Source organism: Anser brachyrhynchus (assembly GCF_964034855.1).
Source record: "Anser brachyrhynchus genome assembly, chromosome: 4".
NCBI classification, from domain to species: domain Eukaryota; kingdom Metazoa; phylum Chordata; class Aves; order Anseriformes; family Anatidae; genus Anser; species Anser brachyrhynchus.
The window spans coordinates 11,312,523-11,338,342 of NC_137698.1; the positions used below are offsets into that span (position 1 = coordinate 11,312,523).

Consider the following 25,820-nt stretch of genomic DNA (forward strand, 5'->3'; position numbering starts at 1 on the left):
AAATAATTGCCAGCAGTAAAGAGGTGGTTTCTTTGACATTTGCTAGGATATTGTTAAAAAATCTCTTTCGTATGGATCACTTCACCTCACAGGCTAAGGGAACTGACTGGAAACTAAGCTCTAAAACCTGAGGCCTGCCACTGTGCCTGATGTGAAAAGGCAATATCCACATTCTCCATAGCTTAGCGAAAGACATACCCCCTGCCAGGCAAAATACACATATACATACTCCGCTCTCTCTGCCTCAAGTTTGTTCTGCAACCTAACAAATGGCTGTTCACAGATACTTAAAACCCAATCAGATGCAACTGAAATATGAAATAGATGCATTATTAAATATAATAATAATAATAATAAACAACAACACAGGGAAAATAAAAAGGAAAAATAGCACTAAGATCAAGATGGACATGCCTGCAACACCAGCATCATTGTTAGACTGGTCCAGAATGATAATCTTGAAACCACATTGACAGCTGCGTATCCATAAAGGTACGGAATATTTTTGGTTAAAACAGACTGGAATATAGCCCATGCCTCCAGGGTGTATAGGCTATAGGGGAGGCTTTTGGTATAGAGGGAGAAGGATCCTCAGTCAGACTCCTTGGCCTGATTCTTGTTTTTCTGCATTGCACATAATTAATTCCAAATAAAAGCCACACTTTTGTGGGAATCTTGAGTTTTCTTAATTTCTTGAGAAAAATGTTACACATTAGACTATGAAGCAAGCGGTTAGCTAGTTAGTCAATGGTTATCTGATAATGAATGACATCTTACAGGGATTGTCTACAGAGCTAAACATTTGCAATGTCATCAAAATTAATTGCTGAGGTTTTATTTGACATGCAAATTAAGAAGCATGAAATTAAGAAGAAAGACACTTTTTTTTTTTTTTTGAAGAATACTCAGGCATATGCAAGAAGAATCTTAGAATGTGTTTTATCTTCTCCTTTTTTTTTAAATCACTAGCATGATTAAATTGTACGTGTACTTCCTCAGTCTCCACAAGAATAACTATTTCGTCTCAGTGCCTCCAATACTGCACCAGTGAGGCTGAGTCAGCGGGTGCTTAAAAGGAGCTAGCGAGGTGATACACCTTCCTTCAGTTTTCCCTGGGGTTTGAAGCTGTCAGTCAAACCTGTCCCTGGCTACTGCTGCAGGTTGTGGGAGGTGATGACGGTTTCAAAGTTTGCATGACTTGCACCCATAATAACGCCCCTGCAGTCACTGAAGCATCCTTTGTGCCTGCCTGGAAGGATCAGGAATAACTGGTGGAGGGCAGCCATCAGGACCCTGCAGATGCTGAAGATTTCATCACATTAAGGAGACCTCGCAAGTTGTCTCTGCATGGTACCAGACCCCAGCTGTACAGGGGACATGGAAAGGGGGAGAGCTGAAAGATTAGAGGTTGTCTGGTGATGCTGCTTGTCCCAGATGTACAACATCATGAGAGTGAAGGCCACCGGTCCAAAACGATCTGCCACATTCTGGAGGCAACAGGGAGAGCTCTGCTACAGAAATAGTTTCTGTGGCTGGCTGTTGTGATGTTAATGCTGGTCACTCTTCCTGTTCCTGCTTGCTGAAGTCTCACCACTACAAGTGCTTCCACCCTGTCTCACACTCCTCGACATACATGAAAGTGTGCTCTTCCAATTCCATTTCCAATCCATGGCCAGACAACTGCTCCAATTTGAATGAGATTATCAAAGCATGGCCTAATCCCATGGAGACAGAATACACGGAGAGAACAGAGTCCCTCATCCAGTGGTGTGTGGCTGGTGCACCAAGCTTCCCTTTTGGGTTGTGCTGTGCCCATGGGAGCTGCATCTCCTCTGCCTTCCCAGCATGGTTTCCAAACGTATGGAGCTGGACTGGAAAAACAGCCCTGGTATCCCATCCCATTCCTGGACAAAGCAGGAGTTGCGTTTGTATTCTGACCTGAAGCCATGTGTTTAATTGCTTTCTGTCTTCCACCTTCTTTTGCAATTTGCTGTTTCTTCAGTGTTGGTCCCTGCCCTTAAAAATTAACTCAGTAAAAAAATCTGTGTACCAGCCATGTTTCCTTTAGCAGTTATTAAAAATCCTACCTTTTCCAGAAAGCTTCATTGCTCAGCTTTGCAAAGGCGCTATGTATTGCTTCTTCCACATTAAAATGACTCTTGCAGATTCTGGCTCACAAAAGAACTGCATTTAGCATCGTATGAGCAGGATTGGGCCATGCTCCAGGTGTTTCCTTTTAAGCTGTGTGTATGCTAAACAGTCAAGCGTTGCGTGCATCTCTGTAGATTATTAACAACAACAAAAAGTGTTTCTATTATTCACTTTAAGCCACTTATTTTACTGAAAGTTCAGGTCTTAATTTTTTTTCTGAGAACTACCCATCTATATGCATTTTTTGTGAATGTCTGTGGTATGCAGAAAGCTACCATGAGATTGGTAATAATTAAAACTAATTGTGGAACTTAATTACAATGGAACAGAAAAAAACATTGATAGTAATATGTGCATTAAAATGCACGATCAGTAGTTGTGTGCATTTAAACACTCGCAAACAGCATCAGTTATTTTTTGCTGCATATGGTTTTACCATCTAAGCAGTTCACATTATGTGTGAATTCATACTAAACAATTTTAAAAGTGCAGTGATAAATACCACTAAATAATTGTACAGGACAAATGGCAGTATAGCTGGTGTCCATGTAAGTGGGAAAAAAAAATATAATTATCAGTACTGCTTCAGAGCCACATCACATTAATTCAAACGGGAGACTTAAATTGTTTTGCCTTATTTTTGTTTTAGTTGTAGAAATCACAAAACAACTGACTACTTGTTGTTGGAATTCATTCCACTCAATACTCAGCTTTCATAAAGCCCACAGCTCCTCTTCATTCCTGAAGTATCCCAGTGTAAATCAGATGACCCTTGAATGAGCATTTTTTTATTTCATCTTTTTAGTGAATCAGAACGTCAGCTGGCAAAGATTGGTAGGTCAACACAAGAATGTGCATAAGTGATAGAAAGTGTATCCTTAGAAAATGTGCTCAACCCCTTCTGTTGTTATTCCAACCCTGTGAGAAGACAGACCTGTACGTCACTTAACCAGTTTACACTCCATTTTATGTTTATGAAGTTGAACTGATGGGTGTGGATGGCTGCAGGGTGATTTGTGGTATAGAGCACAAGCAAGGGCCAGGAGCTTGGGTCATGTGGATCTTCCACTGGGACCATCAGTGAGCTTCGTGCACTCAGGGTGCTCCTACCTGGCTCACTGTTCAAAATTGAACAGAGAAACTGCCCCATCTCGGCAAAGCTTTCTGTGTTAGTTAAGAAAAAAGGCAATATGTTTAAAGTAGTACTGTAACTTGCAGTTTTTCATTGATTGGAATTTAGTCTTGGCATGTCTTCACTGACTGGTATATTAAATGTGTGACATGTTTAGCATATACCTCGCATCCTTACATTGTTTTTCTTTCCCGTGGAAAACAACACAACAACACAAACACTCAAGAAAAAAATATATCTCATTTTAGGGCAGTCCTGAGTAGCAATAGAAAGTAAAATTGCTATGATTTTGCTCTTCTTTATCTACTACTTGGCTACAATACAACATAAAAGAAAGTCAGCCAAGGATCAGATCATCACATTTTAGGTAGTCCCACGTGCTGAGGCATAGGAAATATACCACCATACTGATCAAATAAGTGGAAGTAATGGTACCAAAGGCTAAGTTTTCATTTGAAAGTTTTGCCAGGAATTGTAAAATAAGAAATTTACTCTTCCTCCTTGCTTCACCCACCTCCAAGAGATTTTTCTATTGCCAAATACCAAGTAGTTTAATTTCTACCTACTGAAAGAAGCTGTCAGGGTATATGGAAGGTCTGTGCCTGTTAATAAGCCTGTGACTGATAAATCCAGCTGTGCCCACTCTGCTTCTGTTATGAGAACAATGCAGGACAGCTTAGGAGCCTTCACCTTTCAAAAAGAAGCATCTTCCTGAGCAACATCAGTTGTTCCTAGACTTCCCAGAGCAAGCCAACTCCCAGCACTCTCCAAGGAGGGGCAAAAAGATTTAAAAATTGCATCCATATCACCACATTAGGGTTCCCCAGGGCTCTCTCCTAGATCAAACTCAAAGGCTGTACAACAGTGCTGCCTCAAGCGGGACCCCAAGCATAACCAGAGGCCACCTGTCAAATGACAGACATTTGTCTCCTGCAACAAGAGGAAACTTAAAACAGACACAGACATTTGCAGACTGACTGTCAGTGTCAGGGTGCCAGGAGGCAGGCTGTAAGGAAACTTTGAGTGTGGGAGGAGGTTGGCCATCGAGCACACAAGTCTATGGCCATTCTTGCTCTTTCCTGTGATCACCATTCAGATACTTTGGTGATGTGTGCTATCAGAAGGACATGTGTTTGCAGAAGCATTAGCGAATAATGAAACTCAGCGTCAGCAACACAGAGATGGCTGTGAGAAGGAGGGGGGCTGGGTTTTACCAATCTTGTCATCTTTCCATTGAGCTCTACCCTCCTTTCCATGAGCAGCACAGGATTAACTACAGCTCACATTAGTAGCTGCTGCTGTACAATGACATATCACAAAGAAAACTGAGCCCTTTATCTTCTCATCAGACTCCTATTTTACTTTATTCTGTGATGTAGCAGAGATTTTGCGTAGCCTATGTTATAAAGCTAATGTTTAAACTATTTATTCTATCAGTTCTCAGAGCCTTGAAAATCTGCAGTGAACAGTCAGCAACAGCAAAATACAGCATTTTTTACTTGCTTTGCACAAATGAGGTTTGCATTAAAGATGGAAGCAGGGGGAGATTTGTTAAATGTCTGGGTCCAGCTGCAAGCAGCTTTGTAAGTGGGGCTCTGCATTACACTTTAGACAGTTCTCTGCTATGGGTAATGGCACTAAAAGGAAGAAGGCTCTGCACTTGCTACATCCCTTCTGCCAAAGTACAGTTGGCTCCTCCCGAGGCTGTTTCAGCCTACAATATATGAGTAGGAACATTTGTGTAGACCTCACTGAATATTCATTTAGATGGCTGAGATTTATTTCACTCTTTCCTGATGCATTCAGAAATTATTCTAGTCTACCAGTCAGCAGAGGGCTACATCAGCCCTAACCATAGATGTTAACACACGAGCATCTGATAACCCCAAAATTTCCTTAATAAAGTTCTTTCAAGTAACAGGCAGCATTCAGTGTTGAAAAGAAGCATAAAAATAATTATCCTGAGCCTGATTACATTGCTGAATAGAAGTATGCAGGGCAAGTGTGGATCTACACAGAAAAAGTTTTAAAAAATTTCCACATCTTGTAACTCTAGGGTGACTCCTCAAGTTTATGGCCCTCACATAGATGTCACAGCATTGATTCAGACTGAAGGATTCAGGGAATTTCAAAGCTCTTCACTTCTGCCTGCTCTCAGAGAGGTCAATGGTACATGAAATACTGTGCCAACACGACAATGTGACTTATGGCAGCACCTGCACACCACAAAGGAGAATCTGTATCTTGTTCAATGGGGACAAGCACCAAATATTGAAAAAAGACCCATCTCCATGTCTGATCTGTCAAATACTCAGTGATGAACAGGGTCATATAATAAAAACAGGGTCATATAATAAAAATGTATTCACCAGAGAAAGCCCAGAGTCAGTGAAATGTTCCAAACAGGTAACACAGTTCAATCGTCCTTTTTGAACTGCAAAATGTATTTCAGAATTTGTTACGATGCCTCTGGTTTCCAAGTTCAGGAAAGGGTCCTGCTTTAACTGAAGCCATCTCACACAATACATTTTCCTAAGTGTTGCCAAGATTTGAATCACATAATTGGTTCTTACAACTCCTTTTTTTTTTTATTGACCTCAGCAGATGATTCCACCTCTCTGACGGCTGTTGTAACAAGAATAAGAAACAGCATTCAATCCTGCTCTAAGAGTGCAATCTGGTGGCTCTTTTCATGTGCCAAAGAACAAATGTTCCCTCTGATATTTGTAAGCTCACCAGGTAAAAGGAACTGTTATAAATATACTGTATACTTTACTAGACTAGATGTTAAAATCTAATCTAGAAACGTCTACATTAAAACTAACTTTGGTTTGAGCTATAGCTTCTCCTTTAAAAAGATAGCCAGATCTTAGGACATCAAAAGAAGGAAAACCCAGTTTTTCTCCAGGCATTTTTATTTCAATGGCTAATTGCTCTTAAAAGTAAATATTAAAACTCATAATTAGCTTTCTTGATTACTCAGAATAATTTGACGCTCCTGCTATTCATTTTTCATGTTGCTTTTAATAAGCAATAGGCAGGGGGCTGGGGAGGGGAAGCAATCTACTTTTTCTGCAGGGGTGAGGAATGGAAATGAGAAAAACCCAGGGAAACACATATCCACCACTGAACGGCAAAATTTTCACAATATGAAAATCTAGAGAGTTCCATTGAGCTCACTAATTGTACCAATGAAGATTAGTTGATAACCAGATTTTCTTTTTAATGCTTAAATTTTTCATGTTAACTTATTCAGGTTTCTGCAATTTCCTATCAACAGACTAAATATCTGAGCAGAGTCTAAAAAAGAAAGCTTGCAGCTTTTCTGACAATAATTTTTTGACTTGCAGAAATACTCTCCCAGGAATCATTTACGTTCTCTACAGGTAGAAATTTTACATTTAGATCTATGAAGGACTCTAGTTCTAGCATACAGAATACAGATGCACACACAAGATACATTCATAACCATACTTAAATTCTGCTTACAGAACTCTGAAAACACAGATTAGAACTTGAGGGATATGACTTCATAGGTTTTAAATCTTATACTATCAAACAGTAATTCACTCTCTCAAACAAAGCTATATAATTAAGTCGTGCACCACTGTAGAATCTGAAGGCTGTGGGGAGGCTGAAAATAATATTTACCTCTCTACAGCAGGAAGCCAATGGAGTAGTGGGGAAGGGATCAGCAGCTTTGTCACTTACTGAAACAGAGGTATCTGTGATAATTAGTGGTTGTATATTCTCCAGCTTGAGCAGTCTTTTACATAGCAGTGTTAAAAAAAAAAAATAATAATAATCATGCTTTTATTTAATATATGTCTGCATATGCAGTTAACATCAGAGGAATGTTTTAGTATGTGTTAGACAGAATACAGACAATACCATCACATTTTCAAAATAGGAATAAAATTCTAGCAGAAGCATAAGCAATAGATACCAAGATATCTGTTGTTCCTGATGTGGCCTGTCTTTGCAGGGCACAAATGGGCAGAAAATGGAAAGTTTGGTTCCATTGAGCTGGTGGTATATTCATGTTGTGCATCTCAGGGTGACATGACATTGCAAAAAAAGTAATGTACTTTAATGCCAATTGACATAGTTCAGGCTTAAGTCCAGATTTGTACAAGCAGTTACTAACACTTTTTCACCTATATTTTTTGGTGGTTATAGGAGAGAATATCTTCTACCCATATTAACTTAAGAGCTCACTAGCAAGGACAGATGCTTGATGCTCAGATTTATGGGCTGTTTGTCACCTGAAACAGAGGATTTGATAATTAGAGCCAGCATCTTCAGAATGCCCAGCCACCTGCTGTGAAAGCCTCACGTTTGCTGCTCAGCTTCTATCCAAGCTCTCTCACAGTCTCTGGAAGGGCAACCTGGCAGCAGTGGCAATGTTTGTCTCTACCTGCCATCAGATTTCCAGTGCTATCTAGGGGAATTGAGAGGTGAGTTTGCTAACATCAGTCACTCCTCGGATTCACATGGCAGGCAACAGTTTGTCAATTGTCAGAAACACTTGTCAAAAGAGGCACTCATTCCCTGGATACATCTCTTTCATGATGCATAGGTTCCTTTTTTGTTTCTGAATGCAGAGCCTCAGGCTTCAAATGAAAACAATAAAGCAATAAATCAGCTTTTTTCCCCAGTGAAGCAGTTATTTTGTGTAATTCACCTCCAAACTGTGGAAACAGCCTTTTTGGAGGCAACTTATCATACCAACATGTATGTGTTTGTGTTAGGCTGAAGAAACAGAAATACTTCAGTGGAAAGTAGACTAATACTACAAGCAAGAGTGGAGGATATCACGTGAAATATTTTTGCCAGAACCTATAGAATAGGTAGTGTTTTCTTAATGAGTTTAAAAGCTAAAGTTGAAATCACTAGATAAATAATTCCTACCTTGTATGGTTTAGTAGAAGATATTATGCACCCCTAGCTTTGGACATCAGCAACAAGACAGCTGCTACACCACAGCAACACAGCAATCATGAAGACTGAGAAGTCCTTGACAGAATACAGGAAGACTCGCAATGCCACCCTTTGTTTGCTGACTTCTTGGATGTCACAAATCCCTGGAACAAAAACAAACAAACAAAATTTACCTTCCTATAAATGGTAACACAGAGGAACTATTTTTTTTGACTTAACAGTGAGTTACATTTCTACAGTAACTATGCAGAAATAATCTTGAAAAAGAGCCATAATTTCCAAAAAATATGTAAGAATAGGTGATAGCAATATTTCATTACTAGAAATGGAATCTGCTAAATAAGAATTTCCATCACTATCTTACAATACACAGCAGAAAATACCCCCCTTTCTCTCTAGGGGGAATACACATATTTAATTCTCTTAATTTCTAGGAATATCAAGTTTCTTTACCTAAAACCATCTACCTTCAAAACAAATTTTAATGGCTGGAAGCACGGCACATGGGAAATAAAGAAACATAAGTGGAAAGTTTTAGAAAAAGCTGTTGAATCTCTTATCATCAGTTTTCTGCAAATGTGTCTGCAGAAAGCAACATGTATCCTTCATTTTAAACCTAATCATCTGCTGTATACACCATGGGGGTGGAGGACAAACCAAGTGTGCAAGGGAAAGGAAATTCAGCAAGTCCCTGAATGCTAGAATAACATCTCTGCATGAAGCTATCACTGGTTGGGTAGGAAGAACCTGGGTCACAAGCCTTGGTTGAACAGGCTATAGGGTGATGCCCACAAATATGTGTACACATTCTACATGGTAAACGTTTTGTACAGATACACGATTGGATTAAAAAACAGCTATCTTTTAATTCTTTTGGTTTATGGGATACAAGAATGACCAAAATACCTGTAGTCAAAGACACATAATTCACAACTACTTTGTCTTGTGGATGTTTGCTTCATCAACAAGTGCTTTGAGTAGTTTAGTTGCATAGATGCAAAACATTTCTTTTTCTAGATCTAGACTTTTGAAGCTATGATATCTATATTAAGAGTATTAAGTTCTCAGTAAAGACCACATAATTACTTCTACTGGAACATGAGCTTAAGCAGCTTTTAATGAATGGCTATTCTCTAAGCTAGCTTTCCAATATCTAGATCTAACTGCTGCAGTTCAAAAACAGTTTAAACAGATAGGATGCTAAGTTACGATACTTTTCACTATGTGTTTCTTCTGTGTACTGATTTTCACCCCTCTAGATAAGAATGCATTTTAATTTCACATTCTCTTAGCTATTACCATAATATCTAGAATATTATGGATCAAGTTGTGATTATAGTGTGAAATTTCACATCTCCCTTGTGTACCAATTTGAAAATGAGGCAGAATGTTAGCATAAGACTGCATGGCAATTGCACAAACATTTCACACTGAAAACAGTTTCATGCAAAAAATGAAATGAATGCAAAGTCTCCTTAAGAAAGCTTTACAGTTTGCTATCTTCTGTAGTCATTTTGCACCAAGCGGAGCAGTTAAAATCCAGTTCATGCAAACTCATGAAATTCACTCTCTCTTACATGCTCCTTTTCTGCTCAGCGAAAGAAGCTCTTTTCTGTTCATAGCATTTTTAGATTTACCTCTGCACTGCTGCCTCAGTCATTTTTCACCACAAAACAAACAGAAGGAAGGAATAGGACAGGTATACATTCTGAAAGAGGGAGAGAAAAGGGAAGGAAGGAAGGAAGGAAGGAAGGAAGGAAGGAAGGAAGGAAGGAAGGAAGGAAGGAAGGAAGGAAGGAAGGAAGGAAGGAAGGGAGGGAGGGAGGGAGGGAGGGAGGGAGGGAGGGAGGGAGGGAAGAAGGAAAAGAGTAAGCCCTGGATCCAACCCCAAAGACTTCTCTCTCGCCTGAATCGGAAACCTGTGCAAATCTCTCAGCTACATTGATTCAAAGCATCTGAGGTTTATTTTATTAGAGACATGGGCTAGCAATTCAGGGACAATTTTAGCTTAAGGAGATAGGAGAAAATGTTCCAAGAACAAAATGTTTTGTGCCCTCAAATTGGATTTAACTAATATGTTTGCTGCAAAATAGAAGAGGAAGAAGAGAAGACTTTTGGAAAGGATTAAAGTTTTCAGACCACTTAACTTGGAGAAAACACATTTATTTTATTAACAAAAGATGGTTAAAAAGGCTGAAAGTGAAGGTCTTTATCCCAAGTAAAAGAAATGTTTGATGTTGGTCAATGTTTTTATTCTTAATTTTGTCTGGACTTTTGAACATGTGTCATTTTTTCTAAGGGGTCAATACTAAAATCAAAATAGAAATCAGTAAGAGAGAAAGGAATCAGATGTTACAGAAAGTTGTGGGGGTGAGGGTTAGAATCTCATTACCCTAATACCTGGGTGTATTGCAAAAATTAATTAATTTTCATTGCACTCTTTGTGAGATGAGTGGATGATATTATCTCTGTCATACAGAAAAGGAACTGAAGCCCAGGCAAGAGGAAAAGACACTATCACTGTAGGGACGTCATTTGATAGACATAGCACATGGTTTTTCAGAGCACACAGCTTCACATAGCACTTAGTATACCTAATGCACAACCTTTAAACACTAGTTTTGGTTAAAAACAAAACAAAACAGTATAACACAATTAGCTCCTGTAAATAGTTCTTTTCAGAGCATTCTCACACAAGGGTATGAATTAACGGTTAACAAATGGCTTTGCCTCATTCTCAAAATAAAATAAGATTGTACAAATCCCTCCATAGTTTCTGTAATGTCTGAGATTATGAAGCACTCGCAGGACAAATCATTATAAGAGCAGACACAAACTTTTGTAAATCAAATAGTCTGTATGTGAATTTACGCTGAGTGATCTGTTTTCACCATCCTCTAGCCTCCATTTCCCAAAATCTAGATTTAATATTAATGATATAACAGGAGCTAATTACTGAATAGTCAAGTGCGTACTAGAGTTACATGCAGTTGGTCTTGTCTGATTCCTGAAAAGATGTCTAAAAAGAGACCAGTGTGATTAACTGGCATTTGGCATACGCCATTCTAAAAGGAATTGGCAGGAAATGCCATTGATAGATCAGTCAATAATCATTTAATCCTTCTTAACAAATCCTTTTTGGCAACTTAAAGGAAGTTTGGATAGAGGTTAAAAAAGTGATCTAAACTCTGCTCTTAGGCATTGTCTATCTTTCCTTTTCATTAACTTTCATGTTTTAACTTTCTAAATCCAGTGGCTTTTAATTAAATCTACCATTATTTTGCATACCTCCACACTATATTAAAGCATTTGCTCAGATACATTAGTAACCATTTTGGGGATTCTGCACACTCGGAGTGTCTCAAGAGCAGATGAATTAACTGAACACAGGCAGTAAGAGAACAGCTTCTGAAGAAATTTGGGCAGGCTCCTGTGCAGCTGTAGATCACTCACATATAGAGGTTGCAGTTTCTGTATAACGAAGAATTTCACAAAATTCCTGTAACCTTTAGTATTAACAGACGTTGAATAGCAGTTTGCATGTCGCTTCAACATCTTCTTCCAACTCAGTACAAATCACCAGGAGTGTAGGGGATATATTCTTCACTACAGGAGCAATGTCCAACATACTGTGAATGTGAGTTGGCCAATCTGCTCTTAACTTGCATATGTGGTGGGCTGTGAGTTTTCCTGTGTTTTGTCATTCTTGTTGTTTTGATTTGTTTCTTTTTCTTCTCTAGTAGTTTCCTGAAGAGATTGGTGGCTCTCATAAGCTCCAAAAGTATCAGAGAACTTTGGAAAAAAAAAAAGTATGGAAATAACTAAATAGTTAAGAAAAAGACACCTGAAGGTTCATAGATAATTTTCACCTGAGAAGATGAACACACTTGTGGCTAAGACAGTGGTAGCGTACAAGGTCTGGGAAGCGCTGTCAAGTTCCCCAGAGGAGCCAGCAGCAGGCCCAAGATCCAGCTGTTATGCTACTTCTCAGGAAGGGCTGAAGCTGAGGGAAAGACACCTCAAAACTCCCACTAAAACAATCCCCTTGCCTTCAGTGCATTTTCAGTATCATGTCCCACACGCTCTATCACAAAATATAGCCGAACTGAAAGCATTAGGTAGGAGCCACTTGCTCTGTGCAATGGACACACGTTTGCAGAACCAGATGAAATGAGCCCGTGTGGGGTTATTGTGGGACATAAGGTTCAGAGGGAGTTGCTTTCACTTTCCCAACAAACCATGGATTGAAAGAAAGCTCAGCCCTCATAATAATCCCTGAATTTAAAAAAAGCCTTAATCGGTATTCACAAAGAAATCACTTATGCACACACCATTGACAGGACAAAATGCAAAGTTGCGTTTAACTCAGGCCAGCTGCACATTTTTCTTTTCATTCTTCAGGCTCTACAAATAAACTTCAACATATCCAGGAAAAATAATGTATCATACGGGTTGGTATAAAATCAAGTCAAGGATTTTCAGCGTGTAGAAAACACACCTGGCACGTGACTGAGATCCTTCAGCAGCATAAAATGAAATATTGCAATGCTTGCAAGGACCCATATTTAACACATGACCAATCACTGTGGATTGTTCTAGGTGACAGGCAGGAAATTATGCATCCAGTGCACTGGGACTGCTACCACAATTGAAGCGAGCAGATGGGTTAAGGGCTGGGCAGCTAGTGGAAATGCAGCCAGCCAGCACGTGAATGTCTTTAGGAAGAATTTGTGCTCCATGGGCTGCAGACCCCAGCCAGGGCCACGAGCAGGTCTGTGCCTGCGTGGAGAAACAAGTGTGTGAAGAAATAATCCCTTGGGATTAAGGTTAAACCTAAAGAATCCGATTCCAAAGAACAAAAACAATGACTCACGTTCCTGAAGTCTTACCACAAATTCGATGTGTTTTGGGCTCCTTTTTACAGTGATTATTAAATACATGCATTTATTAATGAAGATGTATTTGATTGACAGGAGCAGTGTCTTTCTAGACTCAGAAGGAAATGCATAGTTTCCCATTGCAGATAACAAGATAACATGATTTGTCCTGGGTATTTTTCTGTTACCACAGCCCAGACACACAGGATGTGAGAATAATTAATATTTTTCTAAAGAATATTTTTTTCTAAAGATTTTTTTTTCTAAAGAATATTTTTCTTCTATTACACATCTACATCTACACAGATGTTTTTTCTCTTTTTTAAGTGCTGAGGCTTGCTTAAGACCCTTTGGTTGAGACTCAACAGCTCACAGAGAGCATTGGAGTGACATTTCTATCTCATTCTCAGATCTGGTTCATCATGAGCCCAAGGCAACAAAAGCCCAACAAGCACTGTGAGACAATGAGATATGGGAAAATATCATTGTCAACCATTTAATTTTCAGTCAACTGCAGTCCCCAAAGACAAGATGGAACATACAGTTTTTTTCATCTGTGACCTGGCCACTTCTATCCTTGGTTGCAATCTATCAGCTACTCTTATCAGTCTAGGATATTTGTTCTTTGACTCCAAAATAAAATATTCTTGCATCTAATTCCACACAGGTACACTTTTTCTTCTTAATTTCAGAACAAGGAAAGTAGTAGCTGCACTGTACACAATACAAGTCTTGGAATTGCTATGTAAGCTGTTACAAAAATTAATGTATTCAAGTCTCTGCAAACATCCTTCTTCCTTAATCCTCCTTTCTGGATTGGCAAATCTTCTTTTCCTTGGTGAATCAACCTCTCTCATGGAATATGTAACTTTAATTACATTTTGCTATACATAATCCAAGCCATCCAGTGTCATATGTGACAACACAGATAGAAATCAGTTTTGTAGCTAGGATGGTGGTAAAGCCAAAGGAAGGCTGTCAGGAATGAAAATAAACAAATAAATAATAAAAAAAGCTGTCTGTTGTTTTCTGTATTTTACAAGATTTAAGGGTTGTAGGTAAAAACGAAATAAAAAATTACAACATTGTTTTATATTTTACTTACATGACTGCTAACTTGATAATGAAAAAGAGCAGCAAGAAGAAAAACAGACTTCAAAATTACTGTGCCACTGTGAAACCTGCTATAAAATTATATTCACTTTCTCTGTAGATTTTTACAAATCACTTATCTCATTCTTTAATTCTCAGGCAGTAATACTTTTTTCTTCGAGTCTGCACAACATACTTCACAACCAGGTCCACAGCTGCTGGGGCCTTTCAGTGGCACGGAAAAAAACCAGTTTAAAACTAGTGTTGTGAAAGAAAAAACACTCTTCATAGGTATTACTATAGCAGTCATACACCAGGGCTAACCTGAATATATGAGAAAACAAATGGTCTCTAAGGGCTGCAGTAGTAATCAAAGGAATTGCCTGGGTTGGATAGGGAATCAAAAGCAGTGATGTATATAAAGTGATGGCCCACTGCCCATACAGACAGAACACGATACTTGAAAGTTGCTTTTACATCTATTAAGATGATGGAAGACTGCTATCCCAGACGAGATAAATTTCTGGAATACCACTTGGGAACAAGCAGCATCTGGATTTATCTTGTCTTTTGCCATGTATACCCTCCTTTGAACAAGTCAGGGGTGCCTTGATTTTTGGAGAGTCTAACTTACTCCACCTTGAAATAATTAAATAATTACTATATATAGTCACCAAAAAATCATCCCCTTTGGAGGTACTGCAAGATGGACAGAGAGAAAAATCAAGATATCCTTAATAACTAAATAATTTTCAAAAATGTTAGCCAAATGTTTTTAAATGCAAAGCCATATTACAAGTATTTTGACAATGCCAGGAATTTTCAGATCTGCCTTGGTTCCTATATGCCATTAAAACATTTGATGGGCAGCCCCTTAAATATGATCCTCTTGTTATGCTGTCTGTTGCTTTATTTCTGCCTTAGATAATTAAGTAAGAAATTTCATTTTTTTCCTGTCTTTACTAAATTAGACTTTGCTCACATTAATCTGCTCCATATGGTCATTAACTGAGTTATATTTCATACGCAGGATAATAAGATGGGATTTATTGTAGACATCCCACAATTCCAGATGTGGCTCCGCGGTCATGGGTTGAAAAAGTCAATTTGCCTTTCTACCCCCACTTCGCTCCGGTGTCAGATAACGCTTCTTAGTAGCCAAATAATATGCCAGTGCAGTCTGACAAAGAGCACAGAAGAATGCACACCATAAATGACAAATGAATAAAACTGGTGGTTTTCTCTGATGAAAAACAAAACAAAAAATCTCTAAGCTTATTTTCAGCGATGGAGAAGCAAATACAATACAAGTGAACAATAGGTATGGATGGAAGGATCTCAAATTTCCCAGTTCTAAACAAATTATCTTAATTAGACAAGTCATTCTTCTCTCTTCATCTCTCTCTTTTTTTTTTTCCCTGCAATTACTCTGCTTAGCAGTGAATACTATGCTCTGTGTGCTATGGAGTAACGAAAAAGAGCAGCTGTGTGTCTATGGTTCCTCAACAATTGAGGAAATAGGCAAATATACTTTTTTTTTTTTCTTTTGCAATCATACACTTCTGATACAAGTGGTGGATTTTAGGCATTCAGCCCAGTGGATGTCAAGAATGTTACAGTGATTAAGTATTTTCTTGTCACATCTGTTTAGAGGCAATATATAACTAAAAAAGTCTACGTCATGTTAACTTATTAGCCACCCTATCAAGATATACTAACTTCTGTAAGACTAAGATCCATGCTGGAGACAGAAAGTAAAGGAGAGATGTGGGAGCTGTTAATGATAGCTCCAAGAGGAAATCTTGTATCCACAAATAGAGGTCCCCTGTCCCTCCCCATTTCCCCTCTTACTTATCCCCATCCATAGTCCCAATCCCCTTGTCACTGCAATGTCCCAGCTAGCATGCAAGTGGAGTTTTAGAAAAGAAAATGCAAGGGAAAAAAATTCACAGTGAGAGGACTAAGCAAATATTGATCCTGTTATAACTGGCATGCAGCTATATCACATTTTACAGTACTCTCTGGAAAAAATTAAGAGAGAAAGACACATTTCTGATAAGAGTCAAAAGAGTGTGGGAGCTCTGAGTTAGGGTCTTTTGTCATTCATATAGATAATTTCTCCAAAACTGTTTTTATATGGAGTACATACTATAAGCTATTCTATATAAGGCTGAGGTCTATCAACAATGCAAAACAAAATTCTTGTTTGTTCCTGATGGCTATAAAATGTTGAATAGCATATGCCATTAAAACATTTAATTTGTTTAGGAATGGGAGCTGGAAGTATACTCCTCAGGACAACTCAGTTCATGCATTAAGCATGCATCATGCATGACCTGTCTGTATTCTAGGTTGTCCTGCTAAACATGACGCTCTGTGAATAACGAATACAAGTATTAAGTATCAGCTTCACAGTGTTTTCGAATTTGGGGAGGGGGCTTTTATTTATTTTGAGCATCTTTTCTCTGCAGGATCCCCACATTAGGGGAGGTGAGTGAGAATTTGTTCCAGTGAAAAGGAGAAAACTCCAGGTTCAATGAGCTTTTGTCTCTGGTCCTTATTTCCAAGTGGCAACATGGAAACATTTAAAAGAGATAGAGTATGTCAGGGAGAAGGTTATCATGTTTCCTATGTCTTCTTCAAGGTCCATGGATTTATAAAGAAAATGCTGGATGACTCCTTGTTTTCTGTGATACGTATACCCACAGATCAGGTAAACCTGTGCATGGTAATGCCTTCCTGGGAGTGGGCTCCTGCAATCAGATGCCTGATAGAAATCAGTGTAGCATCATCCCATCAGTTTGTGTGTCCAATCTTTGTATATTTGTCATTAATCTCATCCTCCATGTTGCGTTTTTACCTCATCAGAGGTCAAAGCCTCTTGCAGTCTTCTCTCAGCTTAACCTACAGTCTAACACATTTGTGAAGGTGAACTCGTGTGCCTGAAGAGCCTTGATCTATATAGAGGGATGGACTGGATTTAATGACTACAAGCTCTGCCTTCTTATTAAATTGTATAGAACCCTGCACGTATTTTGAATCTTTGGGGTCTTGTCATAGAAAAGTATTCACTAAGACATTATAGAAGAGAGTAAATGCTTTGGAATGGGTAAGTTTTCCTTTTCACAAGAGTAGGAACCAGCATTTGCCTACTTGGTTTTTAGCCAGCAATGTGGCTGAGTAGAACTCTGTATAAGTAGAACATTTAGAAATCTTTGCCAGAGATAAATATTTAAGTAGGAGATGCTGACGCGAATTCAGCTGATACAGCTGTGGGTTTTCTTCCATTCAAGTTGATGGGGTTTATCTTTGTTCTTTTGTGATTTGTTCCTCTCCAGCTACCAATCTGAGAAACTGGGAGGTTTAAACATGATGAGGGCTCTAGGGAAATAAGCAATAGAGTTGTTTTTGCCATTCCTGCTGGGACTACTTCAGTGTTTTTACTCTAATCCTAGTGCTTTGGTAACATAGAGATTATGTGTAAGAGTACAAAAGATGTTAAGCTACAGACTTTCCTTCCCCTTGTGAGCACAGACTGGCAACACCCTGGCCATGAATCTTCCAGATGTAGGAAATCAGGGGAGCATAAAGGAGGTTTCTTTTGGGTGATGTTGGCTGGGTTTCTTTTGAACTACAGTCACTCAGGTAAATAGCAAAGAATTAGCAATGCCTGAGGGAGCAATCTGCAGGGAGGCTTTAGCAGCTGCAGCTCTGCATCTGGTGCATTATGCAGCACCCATCAGCAGGATTCAATAAAAGCATATTGTAAGAACAAAACATGACTGTGCATTTACTGTAAAGGACGTGAAATAGTAGGGTGCAAAACAGCAGACCCCAGGGCTCAGACCTGCATAGCTGAAGGAAGAGAGCAGGCCTGCTTTCCACCCGTTGGTAGCAAAGCTAGCAAGGCCTTCTTGTCACACTGAAACTAATGCCAGTTTTGTAGTTTTACTTGGATGAGAAATAGATGTTTAATAGGAGAAACTTGTGTAGTAATATGTAATATACCTCCAAACACAGCATACAAAAAACAGTGTGAGGGTACTGAAATACTAGGGAATTCCTTCTTTCCTCCTTTCAGCATAAATGAGTGGTCACAGAATCACAGAATGTTAGGGATTGGAAGGGACTTTGAAAGATCATCTAGTCCAATCCCCCTGCTGGAGCAGGAACACCCAGATCAGGTCACACAGGAACACATCCAGGCAGGTTTTGAATGTCTCCAGAGAAGGAAACTCCACCGCCTCCATGAGCAGCCTGTTCCAGTGTCCTTCCACCCTCACTGTGAAAAAGTTTTGTCTCATATTTAAGCAGAACCTCCTAAGTTCCAGTTGGCACCCATTGCCCCTTGTCCTATCATTAGATGTCACTGAGAAGAGCCTGGCTCCGTCCTCCTGACATTAGCCCTTTACGTATTTATAAACATTAATAAGGTCACCCCTCAGTCTCCTCTTCTCCAAGCTAAAGAGACCCAACACCCTCAGCCTTTCCTCATACAGGAGATGCTCTGCTCCCTTAATCATCCTCGTGGCTCTGCACTGGACTCTCTCAAGCAGTTCCCTGTCCTTCTTGAACTGAGGGGCCCAGAACTGGATGCAATATTCTAGATGTGGTCTCACCTGGGCAGAGTAGAGGGGAAGGAGAACCTCTCTTGACCTGCTAACCACACCCGTTCTGATACACCCCAGGATCCCATTGGCCTTCTTGGCCACAAGGGCACAGTGCTGGCTCTCGGCCATCCTGCTGTCCATCAGGACCCACAGGTCCTCTTCTGTACCCTCATCTCCACAGTTCTTGATTTATAATGTGAACTAAATATTGGCACTTAAAATTAATTGAGTTCACATTTTGTCAAGTAAGAGCAGCTTGTCCTCAAGGCTGATGTGCTGTGGACCTCTCTAAAGTAAAATAGCTTGAAGAGTGAGGAAATTCCTCACGGGAACATATCCAGGGTACACCTCTTGTCTTGTCCACATTTCCAGAGCTGCCCAAAGAAAGTGAAAGAACCACCATATCACAGATGACTCAAAATATGCGTGTACCATTGCTTCTCAGAGAGGTGAAAGGAAAGGAGAAACCACACTGGGAAAGGGGAGGAAAAGAAGGACAGAGCACAGAATAACCAGACTTGGACAGGAGAAGGTGGAGAGAGGAAAAGATGCATAATGAGTTATTGTTAGCTAGCAAAGCTAAGGATGATTGCAAAAACCTGTTTAATGGAAGAGGCATAAAAGAAGAATCAGGGAAAAACAGGTCCACTGATAAATGAGGGAGATGATCAAATTAACAAGAATTTTGTAATGGCAGGGTTAATGAACTGTTATCTTTTACCAGTCACCCTAAAGAGGAAAAAAAAAAAAGTGAAGAAGTATGAGCAATATGCATTATTAAGGACTCAGATAATAGAAATAGTTATAGAAGTAATGGAATAATATTGTAAAATTTTTAGGAGGAGATTTAAGAGACAGGAAAAACAAAGTTGTGTTGAAATCTCCATCTCTCCCATCATTCAAATTTAAGAAACAAAGTGTTCAGGAAAGCTAAGAAAAAATGCTGCAGTGAAAGAGCCTCGTTCAAAGGCTGATGAAGATAACAATGTCCATTAACAGTGAGAGAGTCTTTCCCTGACTTCAACGAGTTTGGGCTCAGACCTGGGCAGGTGAGCAGGTTACATGTGTGCTCAGTCCTGCAAAGTGGTGAGAACTCTGGACTCTGTCCAAAAAAGCACTTAAATGTGTGATAAATTTTAAGTATAAAAGTTGCTTTCTTATCTGCCATGTGACTCTGAATTTGCTTGTAGTTAAACAAGTGCTTTGTTGAACTTGGGCTTCATTGCCCTGCAGTTTTCAGGGCTGGCCCCATCTGAATTTGATATTCCCACCTTCTGAGCTTTATAGAATGAAATTAGAATGAAATTGTTGGTATCCAGTGCAAGGGAGCTGAAGTGTTTTGCGATAAGCCTTTCCCAAAAGGGAAGGAATGAAGTAGATCCATAAATACATTGTTACAAGAGAAGAATTCAAATGAAGTTTGTTCATTTTGCAGAGTATTCAACCTTTTTAAAAAAAAAAAAAATTCCATGTGTCCGAAGTAGGAAACCATCAGATTCTGATCTAGGAAAAATGCAGGGAAAAAAAAAAAAAGTAATTAGTTCTTGTACTAATACTCTGTAGAATAGCTGCAGTTCTTGACGTACATTATAAGTGAACACTGAAACCACTGTTCCTGGGGGCATAGGTTTATACCTGCCTTAATATAAGAAAATTGCTGATGTTGTTTTTACTCATTGTCACACAAAAAGGTTTCTGCATTCAAATTACAAATGCACAAAACATAGAAGAGTAAGAACTACAAGAATGCTTCCTAGCCTGAGACTTATTTTATATATAGAACTGACAGAATCATGATTGCTAATTAGGAAGGGAACAATTCCTTAGCTAGGACATTTCTATTCAAATTAATGCAGTCCCACATTCAAAAAGAACTATAAAATTATTAATCTTTCCATATTCCAGTTAGCAGTCATATTTCCTAGAAACTCAACATACAAGTTTAGAAGATATTTATGCACTGCCTGGAAAATGATTTGTATAGTTTTTCTTTTATATATTGTCTTAGAAATAAGACAGCCAGACTTTCTGCCGTTGGCAAGAGGTAATTCAAATCATCACCATCACAGCCCTTCTCATCCAGTTGTGTGCTTATGGAGGAGAAAGTGCACGTAGGCACGTTGTGGCCCCAGCAGGTTAAGGCTGCTAGAACTGGTGGGTGTTTTGTCTATGGAGCTTGGCTCTTCCTAAAATGTGGGCTTTCTAGTAATGCATTAGAGCTGTTCTTGGTAGGAAGAATGTTGAAAGTTTCCCATGGAAATGAAGTTGTGAACATAGTGGATGCTCTGTGGCTTCTGGCACTGGTGGCTGACAGTCAGCAAATCCCTTCCCTCTGCCACCATCCTCCTGGCCAGAATGGAAAATGGAGACAAATCCCCTTTTCTCCAGCTGTAGTGGTTGTGCTATATGCTTTTTTATTATTATTATTTATTTTTTTCACTCCACAGGTCTATCTGGAAGGACCTGGGTGAATGCCTAGATGTCTCTGGCTTTGTCACTGTGTTGTTGATCTGCTGTGTCACCAGACCTCTGACATCTGTTCAGTGATGAAGGACTACATATATCATACGCTAAGATAAGGCCTCAGTCCTGCAAGACTCTTCCCCTTTCTTTCATTTCCAGTAGCTCATCTCCAAGAGATAACAACCTTTCTTACTTTCTGTTTTCCATTATTTTAAAGGAAATCTAAGTAGTAATTAGGTTCACTAAAAACACGTACTAAAAGGCAGTCATGCTGAAAAGCAGGAAAACTTGAGCAGCTTTAGCAAAGACCAGGAAGGTATGCAGTTTTTCTGAGCAGTGGGACACTTGTGGAAACAGATTTCATCCTGCAAGAAGTCTCAAGTTAGTTTAATATTAGCTTCACATGAAATGTGAGCTTTCTGGGAGTGGACAAACGGATATAAGTTATGCAGAGTTTTATACCTGAGCCTTTTTTGAAAATCATCTAATGATTTCAGTCTGCTTGCATGCATTAAGAGTGCTGTAGAACACAAGGTTGTTTCTTAACAGTCTAAGAGAAATGGGCTAATTTAGCTCCCTACTATTTCAAATGGGTGATTGTTTTTCAAACACCTGATCATCTAAGGAGCTATTCCTTCCTGCCCAACATGACTTCTATTTTTCAAGCAACCTTCTGATGAAATGATTGTATAGTTTCTCTGTGTGAAATATTAATTCATTTCCACTGTCCTGTCTTCTTTTTTTGTTAGAAGTGCTGTCAAAGAGTAACTCAGAAATTACTTTTCTTTCTAGAGTGACAGAAAGAGCTTTCACCAACACGTACCTGATCATTCTTACCTGATCTGAAAGCAAAGTGACACTAGAAATTTTTAGAATAAAATTTGAAGATGACTTACGTATTACTCTTTTTTTTTTTTTTTGGTATGATTCATACTGAATTCACTCACTTAAATTTCTAAAATAACTGATATATATATTGCATGTGCAAATTCATCTTAACTTTCTATTTGAACTCTTATTTTGGTATTCCCCCTGATGACATTTATAATTTCTGCTGTAGACCTTGTTTGATGGTAGTGTGCTTTTAAACATCAACACATACATGATGAGTCTGGGGAGATAGTTCAGATAGCATGGTAATATGAATACATGCAATGTGTCTCTCCCACTCATAAAAGCCATTCATTAAAATGTTGTCATCTTTCTCCCCACAATACAGGGCACAGCTTATTTCAACACACCATGAAGATTCAGAGTATTGAAGCTTAAATAGTGCTAAAGCAAGTTCCTAATGTTTCATTTCCAGGTAAAAATTTTCAAAGGTTATAATGGATGCATCTACTAGAACTCCCATCTGCATTTTTGAAACTACCCACATCTAGATATCATCTTCAGGCCTGATTCTAAAAGATTTGAGTCCTCATGCTTTGTAACACACTTGGTAATTTCAAATACTCTTTTATTTCTACTTGAAATTAGAGAAACCAAAAGTTTAAGTAATATTCCTCTAACAGAAAAAAGGCAGTATACATCCCATTTTCCATCTCACTCATGATGATAATTTTTATGCAGCTAATTTTGATCATCTTGGTTAGGGATTTTATGATTTCAGAATATTTTGAAGGAGTCCTAACTGTGACAGAGCAGAGAATATAAAGGCAAGACCTCTGCAGAGAGATGCTAATAAGACAGCATGTGTAAAACTTACATCTAGAAACTGTATCGATCAGAGAAGATCACCTTAATCATAGATGAAAGAATGCCAATAGTAGTTAAACACAAAGAATGATTAGTAGAAAGTGGAATGATGCTTACATAATACATAAATGTATAAACCAAGGGTCTGGAAATTTTACAACAGAAGGATAATAAATACATGAAAGTGGTACCAAACATTTCCAAAAGTACATAACTTAAGAACAATAGTACTGTGATATCATAATTCTTCAGTGTGGTTTTTGAGCCTTTAGGGAAAGACAGAAATAAGGATTGTAATCGTAATGTAATAAAAATTAACTAAAGAAACAGTGAAATGAAGTTACAGGCCAAGATGAGCACACACACTTGTTTACACGTATTGCATAACAGCGGTAAGGATGCATATATAACACAAGATCTCTTCTGTTGCTCTTTTGTTACAAGCCTGAACTAGACTTGGCAAAAGGATGAATATATTATTTGGCAAAGACTTCAGTTAATTCAAAAGCTGTCTTGGCTTCAATATAAGTTACAATAAAACATGCTAATTTTGAAATCCCTAGGGAAGAAATATTCTGGGAAGAATATTATTTTGCTTGGAAACTTTTTTTCTTTTAAATAAAGAAAACATTTTGTAATTAAAATACTAGAAGATACAGTAACAGCAAACTAGAAAATGAAAGAATAATTGTGTAAGTCATAACTAATTTATTACAAAACGGCATTCCCTTTAATATTTTTAGCATCACTATTGAGAACATGAAAGTTCAGGATAACACCTCTGCTCTCGAGGAGAAGCCTCTCGAGGAGAAGCATACCAATAGGAAGAGGAAGATTAGAGGGCTTTTGGCCATATCAGCTGAAGTGGGTTCTGTTTGCTGAGAAGGCCAGGGTTGCAGAATCAGAAATATCACCAGATGAGTTCTATTTTGTTCTTCTCAGCAAGTGCCTTTCTCTACCTCCACCCCCTTCCCCCAGCCTTTGGTTTAGCTTGTACGGTGGTCTGCTTTCCCTCCCATGCTCTCATTAACAAGATCTTCAGTTCATGCTGGCATCTCTCACTTAGCATAGCTGCTGTCACCAATAATATATTCTCTTTGATTCCATTCCTCACTTTCTTCCCTCCACGGCCATCCAGATGACATCAGGAAATTTGCATTTCTATCTTAAGAGTGTACAACACAGGAACAACGAAGATAATTCATGACACACGCAACTGGGAATGGCATCACAAGCAAGTCTTATTTGACATATATGCAGGCATGACTTACAAAGCTCTTTTGGCAAAGCACTGCTCCCAGATCAGTCATACTTCTCATATGATTTTAGCCATTCACCTAGGGCTTTCAAAGCAATCTCTGCATACCTTTAGCAAAAACGCAAAAATCAGTGTATTTCATGCCATCTTACTCCTATCCGCCAGATGGATTAACATGTAAACACATTTTTAAAAATTAAACATTCAAACAGACATTGGAAATGTTAACATATCTGTACAATACATGTTATTGTACACTTCATTGACATCAAAAGTGGTTTCAGGCATGCCTATATTACTCAATATGAGACATTTGTTGATCGGAAAGCTAGTGTTTGGTCTCATTTGGGTTCCTTCATTTTTTCAAGTTAAAACATGTCTTTGTTTTAAAACGCTGCTTGAAAGAATATTTTATCTTGGTACATGATTTGGTTCGGAAGACTTTCTGGATGTCACTGTTTGCATCTGAGGGTCTCATCAATCTGCCAACATAAGGCTAAAGCAACCAAAGCATTTAGTCACTACAGGACAGCCACAGGTGCGACTAAAATTAATCTTGTCCTTCTGTTTTTTATGCTTAATCTGGTGACAGAGCACAAAGCATCTTCAAAGAGTCAAGCCACAATTCCAATGTACATTCTCTGGCAAAAGTTGCTTCTTAGATTATTCAGTAAAACAACAGACTTATCCACATTGTTTCTCTAACATTTGTTGATTAATTTTTAAATAAGGATTTCTAGAATTATGTCTTTGTACTTCTCTGACTCAATATAATGGATGACTTGTCAGCAGAAAGGAGTAATGAGTCACAAATGGTGTGACAATAGGGAAAACACGTCAGCTTATGAGAGGATTAAATCTGAGGTGACGCTCTTTGCCAGTGAGGAAGATTTTACAGCAGGTGCAAAGCAAATCAAAAATTATAACCTGATAAAAAAGTTAAAGACAAAACATGTGGCTAATACAGCCACACTTCAGATGTCCAGTATTCAAAAAGTAAAGATCTAGCTCAAACACTGTATATAAATAAATACAGGTGAGTTCAGTGTGAGGAGTAAAATGTAATTGTATCAACACACATAAGACCCCTAAAGGATGACAAATAGAGAACTTCTTTTTGATCACGAACAATTAGCAGCTGGCCGGTGTCCCACAGCATGAAGACTGGCATCTTTTTTTATATTTTATTCTAATGAATGCCACTGTGGAAATAACATTATTATTTATGTAGGCCCCAGTCAAAGACAGCCTTTAATCTTATCAGCAGGAATTTTGACCCCAACATACGGCTGAGGCAAATAGGCTAGTAAGATTAACAAGTGATTAGCTGCTCACAGCCACGGTTTGAGAAAAGCATTTGTGCGTGCAAAGAGCACATTACTGCGTGCTTATGTTCTGGGGACACCCAGCTGAAGCTTTTCTAGTAGCCTTCCTCTGAGAAGGGTGAAGGAGAAAAGGGAAGTATGTGCCCAACTAGGCAGCTTCCCCAGGGACAGTGTAGGCACTTGGGAACGGTCGAAACAGGCAAACAACATGAGCCAAAACAGGATGTTGTTCAAAATTACTTTCTTCTGCCTCTCCCTTTGTTTGCCTTGCAA

The 25,820-nt window shown here is 38.7% G+C and overlaps 1 protein-coding gene across 1 annotated transcript in view; it reads right to left on the reverse strand.

The window, feature by feature from the left end:
* CCSER1 (coiled-coil serine rich protein 1) overlaps positions 1 to 25,820 on the reverse strand; it is a 735,108-nt gene that overhangs the window by 699,103 nt on the left and 10,185 nt on the right. The window contains exon 3 of the mRNA XM_080589527.1: positions 8,195 to 8,367. The gene's annotated coding sequence lies outside the window, so the exon portion shown is untranslated. The remainder of the gene's footprint in view (positions 1 to 8,194; positions 8,368 to 25,820) is intronic.